Here is a 6990-nt window from a genome sequence, read left to right as displayed (position 1 = left end):
AGAATTAACAATACAAGCCTGAGAATGATGGTAGTATCAAGTGAACCTCAGTCGTCTGGTTACCATTTAGCTGGAGTCCTCTCTCCTGTGCCATTTCATGTACTCCTCCAACAATTCCACCAGGTAATTGAAATTCATTCTATTTTATACACAAGGAAATCCGGGCTCAGTACGGTTTAGGATCCTGCCCAGAGCCACACAGCCATTAAATAGAGGGGCCTGGATTCACACCAGCTCTGGGTGAGGCCAAAGCCCATCCTCTTTAGAAAGATTATTCTGTTGTAACCGAAAGTTCGGTCTCTGAACCCGATGCCAATCCAAATAACGAGAACAGAGACTTGAGTGGAAGAGGAAAGGTTTTTACTATGCCAGGCACAGGGAGCAAAGCAAGGGCTCATGCCTCAAAAATTGCTAGCTCCCCGATGAGGAATGGGTAGGGATTTTTATTTGGGGTTTTGGGTAGGGGAGGGTGGAACACGTAGCTTGTGCAGCTCGGTGCTTTCCCACCAGCCTGCGTTTGGCCTTGAAAGGCTGCTTGCAGCCAGGCGGAGGGGGAGGGTGAGATAGGAGGATGGCAAGTGGGCGTCCTTTGTTGTCTCCTCTTCTTGTTTGAGGCGGGGCGGGTTCAAGCGCCGGGAGTTGAGGAGTTGAGGTCTGGGAAGCCTCCGCTCCTTGATACTCGAGACAGCGGCTTTCCTGGCAAACTCAAGGACACATGATGAGTTAAACTTCAGTGTGCCTCCAACTCCAGGCCACCTGGGCTTTTAACAATTTGTAACTCCCATTTAGTTGTAAAGCTCAAAGAGTCCAAGTTTAGAGAAACAGGTATTTACATATGAGTGGAGCTAGAGAAGCAGGAAAGGGGGTGGTGGGTTTTAGTTTTAACCCCATATCTGCTGGGTTCAATGTGGGGGAACTGATATCAGGGCTGATGTTAAGAGCCTGTAACACTGTGACCCTTAACTATTAGCTAACTGGTCGGTACTCACGGCCTAGAAGACAAGGGCTGTCCCCCTGGGTCGGTGGAACACAGCTGTCAATGGGATAATTAAAGGAACAAGAACAAAGTCCCAAATCTTCCCCAAAGACCAACAAATAATTGGTCACGAGCATGTGCGGAAACTAGAGATATGTACTTCAAAAACCATAATTTAAGAAAAAGCATGCTACAAATCTCCGTACAGCATAATCATATTAAATATTCATCATTCAGAGAAACACAGACCTTGAAGACACCTAAGAGACATCCGCCTCCCTTGAAAGTGAGGAGATTGGGCTCAGAGAGGGCAACTGTTTAGTCCAAGCCACACAGCAAGCGAGTTGCAAACCTAGCCCTGAAGCCACGCCTGCAGATGGCTCAGGGATCCCCGCACACGCCCCGAGCCTGGGAGCAGGTGGGGCTTCCTTCTCCCACGCCCAGATTTTCCCTCACTAGCCCAAGTTCAGAGTCCCTCCTTGCCTAATAACATCATTTCAGTTCTTGACGTTTTGTTTAATCACCCCCGGGGTGTTGAGCTGGTGCCCAGCCACAGCTTCTGATCTCAAAGATGGCTCCTGGAAAAGATGACATGTTGCATTAATGTAAACTCTTTCAGATAATCTCTTTGAAAAGAATTATCCTGGCGTTGTGCTATTTATATGCTGGCATGAACCCCAGAACCATTTGGACGTATTTCTGTTCACTTTGGCCTCCTCACAGCCCCTTCCCCAGCCAGAGTGAGAAGCCCATCTCTGGGGCAGGGACGGGACCCTGTGGTCCCAAAGGTGTCTGAGGATAATGGAAAGGAGTCCATGTGGTCGCTCTGATCACAGGAAGGTAGCTGGCCTGGGAAAACAGAGCCCACTTGTGGTTGTTTCATGGGCTAGATGGATGGAGGGTCCCCAGGCCACCTGAGATCCCCAGCTGAAGCAGAGTCCACAATGTGTAGCATCCTGGGGTCCCCACTTTGAGTCTCTCCCTCCAGGATTCAGTCACAAACATTGATTCTAAACCCTGGAATCAGATCCCTGAGACAGTGTAAGGAGACAGGGTGGGCGCCCAGGCGAGTCCCGGCTGGAAAGGGTGGCCTATCCCCCTTAGAGCCTCTGAGACCCTGACATCCACAAATGCTTCTGACCCTTTGTGAGTCTGTTTCGGTTTTGACCCTTGTTACCTCCGTATTCGGTAGCCAGCTCCGTTTCTTTTGTTCTATTACGTTCCATGTGACTTCTGCCACCATCGTCACCATCATCAGCGCTCGGTCTTCAAAGGCACCCGGCTTAGAAGCTGCAAGATGGGCCTGGCTCTGGCCCCAGCTGCCACTTCCTAACTGCATCCTTGACCATTGCCATGATTGCTCAGCCTCCTCCCAGGGCTGGAAGCTCAGAGCACTGTGAGGAATGTCACGGACTACCTTAGTCATCTCAGCTGCCCGAACAGAATGCCACAGCCTGGGTGGCTTGCACGACAGGAATTCGCTTCTCACAGCTTTGGAGGCTGGAAATCCAAGATGAACGTGCGGGCTGACTTGGTTTCTGGTAAGGTCCTCCTCCTGGCTTACAGTTGGCTGCCTCCTTGCTGTGTGCTCACGAGATGGAGTGAGAGCAAGGAAGCTCTCTTGTGTCTCTTCTTATAAGGACACTAATCGTATAGGATCAGGGCCCCACCCTATGACCTCATTTAATCTTAATTACCTCCGTATGGGCTGGACTCCAAACACAGTCACACTGGGGGTTAGGGCTTCAGCTTATGAATGTTGAGGGGTCATGATTTAGTCTGTAGCACTGACGAAAGAACCCTGGGGACTCCTCTGACACCTCAGGCTCCAAGAAAACCAGCATCTTCCTCCAGAGGCAGCCAGTGGCCTCCTGAGTTCTCCTTTATGGGGCCAGATAAGGCTGTTAGTTCTCCAGTTAGGATTTGCCCAGAAGTGGCTGCTTCGCGGCCAAAGAGCACCCACAGGGGCCTGGAGTGAACCCCTAGTTCCTTTCTCCCCAACCCGCTCCTAGCTTAGTCCCTGCAAAGGGCAACACAGGACAAGCCAGAGTTCCCCCAGAGCTCTCTTGCCCGGGTCAGAGCCCCACCACAGCCCTCCCCTGGGGCCGGAGTCCTGCTGCTCCCTCCACCGCAGACCAGATCAACCAGTGCCAGCTCAGCACCCTCTGTGTGCGCAGCCTGCACGGGCTCCATGATTCCTGGTCCCTGGCCGTGGTTTGGGCTGACACCGCTCCCCATCTGAGCCTGGGTGATTCTGTTGCTAGAAAAGTGAGTCATAGGAGCCAGATGCTTTGGGGCACACCCGCCCCCGAAGCTCCCAGATCCTGTCCTGTGGCAGCCCATGGATAGGGTGACAGGCTGGGTGAAGCTCACATGCAGCCACGCTCCTCCCCTGGCTAGTTCAGCATCTTGAGGGGGCTCCACTTGTGCTGCTGATGCCTAACACAGGCACTAATTTCTAAATGTTTACTTGATGACTTTAATTGAAAAGTGAAACCGCTTAAAGCTAAGTAATTAAAATCTCCTTGCCTGGATTTACAGGATTAAGACAGAGCTGGAACAGGCCCTCCCCATTTTCTGTCCCCCCACGTGTTGGCATTGGCCTTGGTCCTCTGGGCAGTGGTGCAAAGGTCCCACCTGTGACCGATGGCTTTTCCCACCCCTGCCACTTTCTGTCCAGATGGTGGAAGCTCCAGCCTGTAGGGGGCACTCATTCATTCATTCACTCCCTTCAGTCATTCATTCTCTCCATGAGCACCTACTGGGAGATGCCAGGCCCTGAGGAGGCAGTGTGAACTGGACAGGTGTGGCCCTGCCATTGAGGAGCTCCCAGCTTTGCTCTGTGACGCTGCTGGCCCAGAATCCCAGGACCACGGCAGCCAGAGAGAGGCGGGACTTTCCAGCTGACCTGGTTCAACCCTCATTTTACAGAGGTTACGGGGCAGGGCTGCCCCCCACCCCCACCCCACCCCCAGCAGCTGTTCCACAGCCAGAGACCTCCCACCCGTGGCCTGGCCCAGAGCCCCCGCCTCTCCAGTCCCTTCCCCAAGCCCCACGGAGTTAGTGACAGCACCCGGCCTCCTGACAACTGCGCTCCTAACCCTGGGCCCTTCCCTGTATCCCACAGCACCCCCCTCCCAACACCCTCCACCCAGAGAAGCTTCTCTGTAATCCTAGCCGGAAACATCAACATCTTTGAGGCAGCCAGGTGTCAGTTCCTCGCAGTCAGCTCTTCTCCCTGAACTGGCAGCACCTCAAGGGTGACAGATACAGCCCTGGAGGGACTTCACTACAGGAGCACCCAGGGCCTGCCTCCTTGGTCTGCTGTCACCTCCATCAGGCCCGGGGACTTCAGCCTTTCTGTGGAGTCGGAGAAAGAAAGACATGCATTTGAACTCCCGCTCTGCCCTTCTTAGCTTTTTCCCTGTAAAATGAGAAAACAGTTCCTGGCCTCATAGGATTGTCATGGGCATTAAATGACATAATCCACGTAAAGCACTTAGCACCAGGCCTGGTACGTGCCAAGTGCTCAGATAACACGAGTTCTTTTCTCTGCCTCTGGTACGCAGCCCATAGGCCCAGCACAGGCTTGGGCATACAGCAGGTGCTCAGTATTGGTGACTCAGCGGCAGACCCAGGCTAGGACAGGACTGGACAAGCCAAGCTGGCTGAGGAGGAGCATTCGGCTGGTTTCAGGCAGATGCATTCCAAGAACACCGCCATCCTTGGTCTGCTCTCTGGGACATCTCCCGCCCACCGGAGCCCCTGGAGAGACAGTGAGAGCATCACCTCCTCCGTGGGCCCCTGGCAACCTGGCAGGGCATGCATTCTCCTCTCCTGGGCCCTCGGCTTCTGGCCTGCAGGGTCAGCTCCGGACCTGCCCAGGCTCCCTCACTGTGCAAATCATCCTGAGACTGGGGGCCTTCCCTCTTCTCCGACGCAGGCCTGCCCCACATCCTGGGCCCTCCTCCCTCCCCAGCCATTTCCTAACCCCTCGACCTCATCCCTCCCCTGCTTCCCAGTCATAGAAGGGCCTCCTGCAGGGCCAGAAGTAGGGTGAATGTTGTTTCTTTTTTTTTTTTTCCTTGAGGAAGATTTGCCCTGAGCTAACATCTGCTGCCAATCTTCCCCTCAAGATGCTCTTATACGAACCGCCACCAGAGCATGGCCACTGACAGACGAGTGGTGTAGGTCCACACCCGGGAACAAAACCCAGGCTGTCAAAGAGAAGTGTGCCAAACTTAACCATTAAGACACCAGGGCTGGCCCTGAATATCGTTCTTAAACCCAAAGGCACCACAGGGAAGTCAAGGTCACAGGCAGCAGAGCCCAGGTGGGCCCATCACAGAGACCAGGGAAACCCAGTGCAGTCAGAGAAGGGTGAGTAGGGGCTGGTGTGAGACAGGCCCACAGATAGGCCTTGGGGAGGTGGGTGATGGGCAACCACGTGAGGAAAGAGGGGGCAACGTCAAGATGAGGTCCCAGTGCAGTGGCCACACAAATGAGGGCTGGGGGGAAACTAGAGAAGAAGGAAGGTGGGAGCCACCGTAGACATCTGTGTGAGAGAGGTAGATGGCAACGGCTGTGGGGATGGAGAGAAAGAGGGTATGAGGAGTCTGCAAGGAGACCACAGACTGAGGACACTGGGGAGGAAGGCTCCAGGCTGCAGTGCTGGCACTGGGGGGCACGGGAGAGGGGAACGGGGGCCCCTGGGGGGCTGGCTGGGAGGGAGAAAGAAGTCAGCATGGCCGCGCCCCCTGCATCCCCCAAAGCAATGTCGTTTGCACAGTGTCTGAGTTTTCTCCATTGAACATGTGGGACTTTTATGAGCCAGAAAAAAAAATCATGCAAGCTACTTTCTAGTAAAGAAAAATAAAAAGAACATCTTTGTCCCTTACTTGCTTATGTATATTATCTACAGAATGTCTGATACTTATGAAAAAAAATCCCCATGGGATTATGGAAGAAAAAGGCAAGATGAAAAATGGGTTCTATCTAATTTGTAACTAAAATATAAACACCTGGAAGGGATGGAAAGAGGAGCTGGGGGACTGGGCCTCTCCCTCCCCCATGGTGGGTCTGCCCGCAGCATGTGACAGACCTCAGGTATCCGTACCTGCCCTGTGGCCCTGGATGGAAGCCAGCAAAAGCCCGGCCTGTCGCCAGCAAGGTGGGTGCGGAGCATCGTGTCCTCACTCTTCAACATTGGGGGCTCCCCTCCCAGGGAGTGGGAGACACAGACTATGTTGGCCAGAGCGATCGGGCCGGGCAACGCCAGGCCCTGTGGGAGTATAAACAGAACCCGGCCCCGGGGCTAGCAGGGGAGGCTTCCTGGAGGAGGAGACTCCTGGGCCAGCTTGAAGGACACGTGGAAAGTGACCAAGTGAAGAGGATGGGGCTTTCCAGGCAACAGTGACTGATTTGGAACAAAAGCTCTGAGGAGTCAGACTGCCGGGCGTGAGACTTGGGGAAAATGAAAATGTCGGTGGTTTGGCTTGACTGACACCTGGAGTGTGGGAACAGGGGAGAGAATGACCAGCAGAGAAGGGGCCAGCAGGGGCAGGTCACGAGGACCCGTGTGCTGGCTGACACCCCTGGGGCTGCCAAGGTAACAGGGAGCCCTTGAGGAAGCTGATAGGGCAGTGAGGGGTGGACCGAACAGGAGTGGTTTTGCGTCTCAGAGAGGTTGTGGGCCACAGTCTTGAGCGGTTTTCTTCGCCACAGTGTTGTAATCTACCAGACTTGCCAGAGGTCAAGATGAGTTGGGTGTCTTGTCAAGATGAGTTGAGTCAAGACCAATGTCTTATGGCTGCTGTAACAAATTACCACAAAATTGGTGGCTTAGAACAGCAGAAACTCATTCTCTTCCAGTTCTGGAGGCCAGACATGTGGACTGAGTCCCACAGGGCAGGATCCAAAATCAAGGTGTTAGCAGGGCTGATTCCTTCTGAAGACTCCAGGCAAGACTCTGTCCCCTGCCTCTCCCAGGCCTGGTGGCCGCCTGCATCCCTTAG

At 54.0% G+C, this 6990-nt stretch overlaps 1 long non-coding RNA gene across 1 annotated transcript; it reads right to left on the bottom strand.

Moving 5' to 3' along the window:
• Positions 1–343: 343 nt before the first annotated feature.
• Positions 344–2585, bottom strand: LOC139076693 (uncharacterized). Its single transcript, XR_011528580.1, has 2 exons — positions 2154–2585; positions 344–1554 (listed from the first exon to the last, which is right to left on the bottom strand). It is a non-coding gene; the product is annotated as an uncharacterized lncRNA (long non-coding RNA).
• Positions 2586–6990: the final 4405 nt, after the last annotated feature.

The sequence above is a fragment of the Equus przewalskii genome, chromosome 17 (genome assembly GCF_037783145.1).
Source record: "Equus przewalskii isolate Varuska chromosome 17, EquPr2, whole genome shotgun sequence".
Taxonomy (NCBI): domain Eukaryota; kingdom Metazoa; phylum Chordata; class Mammalia; order Perissodactyla; family Equidae; genus Equus; species Equus przewalskii.
Note: the sequence above shows the minus strand (reverse complement) of the source record. Positions and strands in the feature narration are given on the sequence as shown.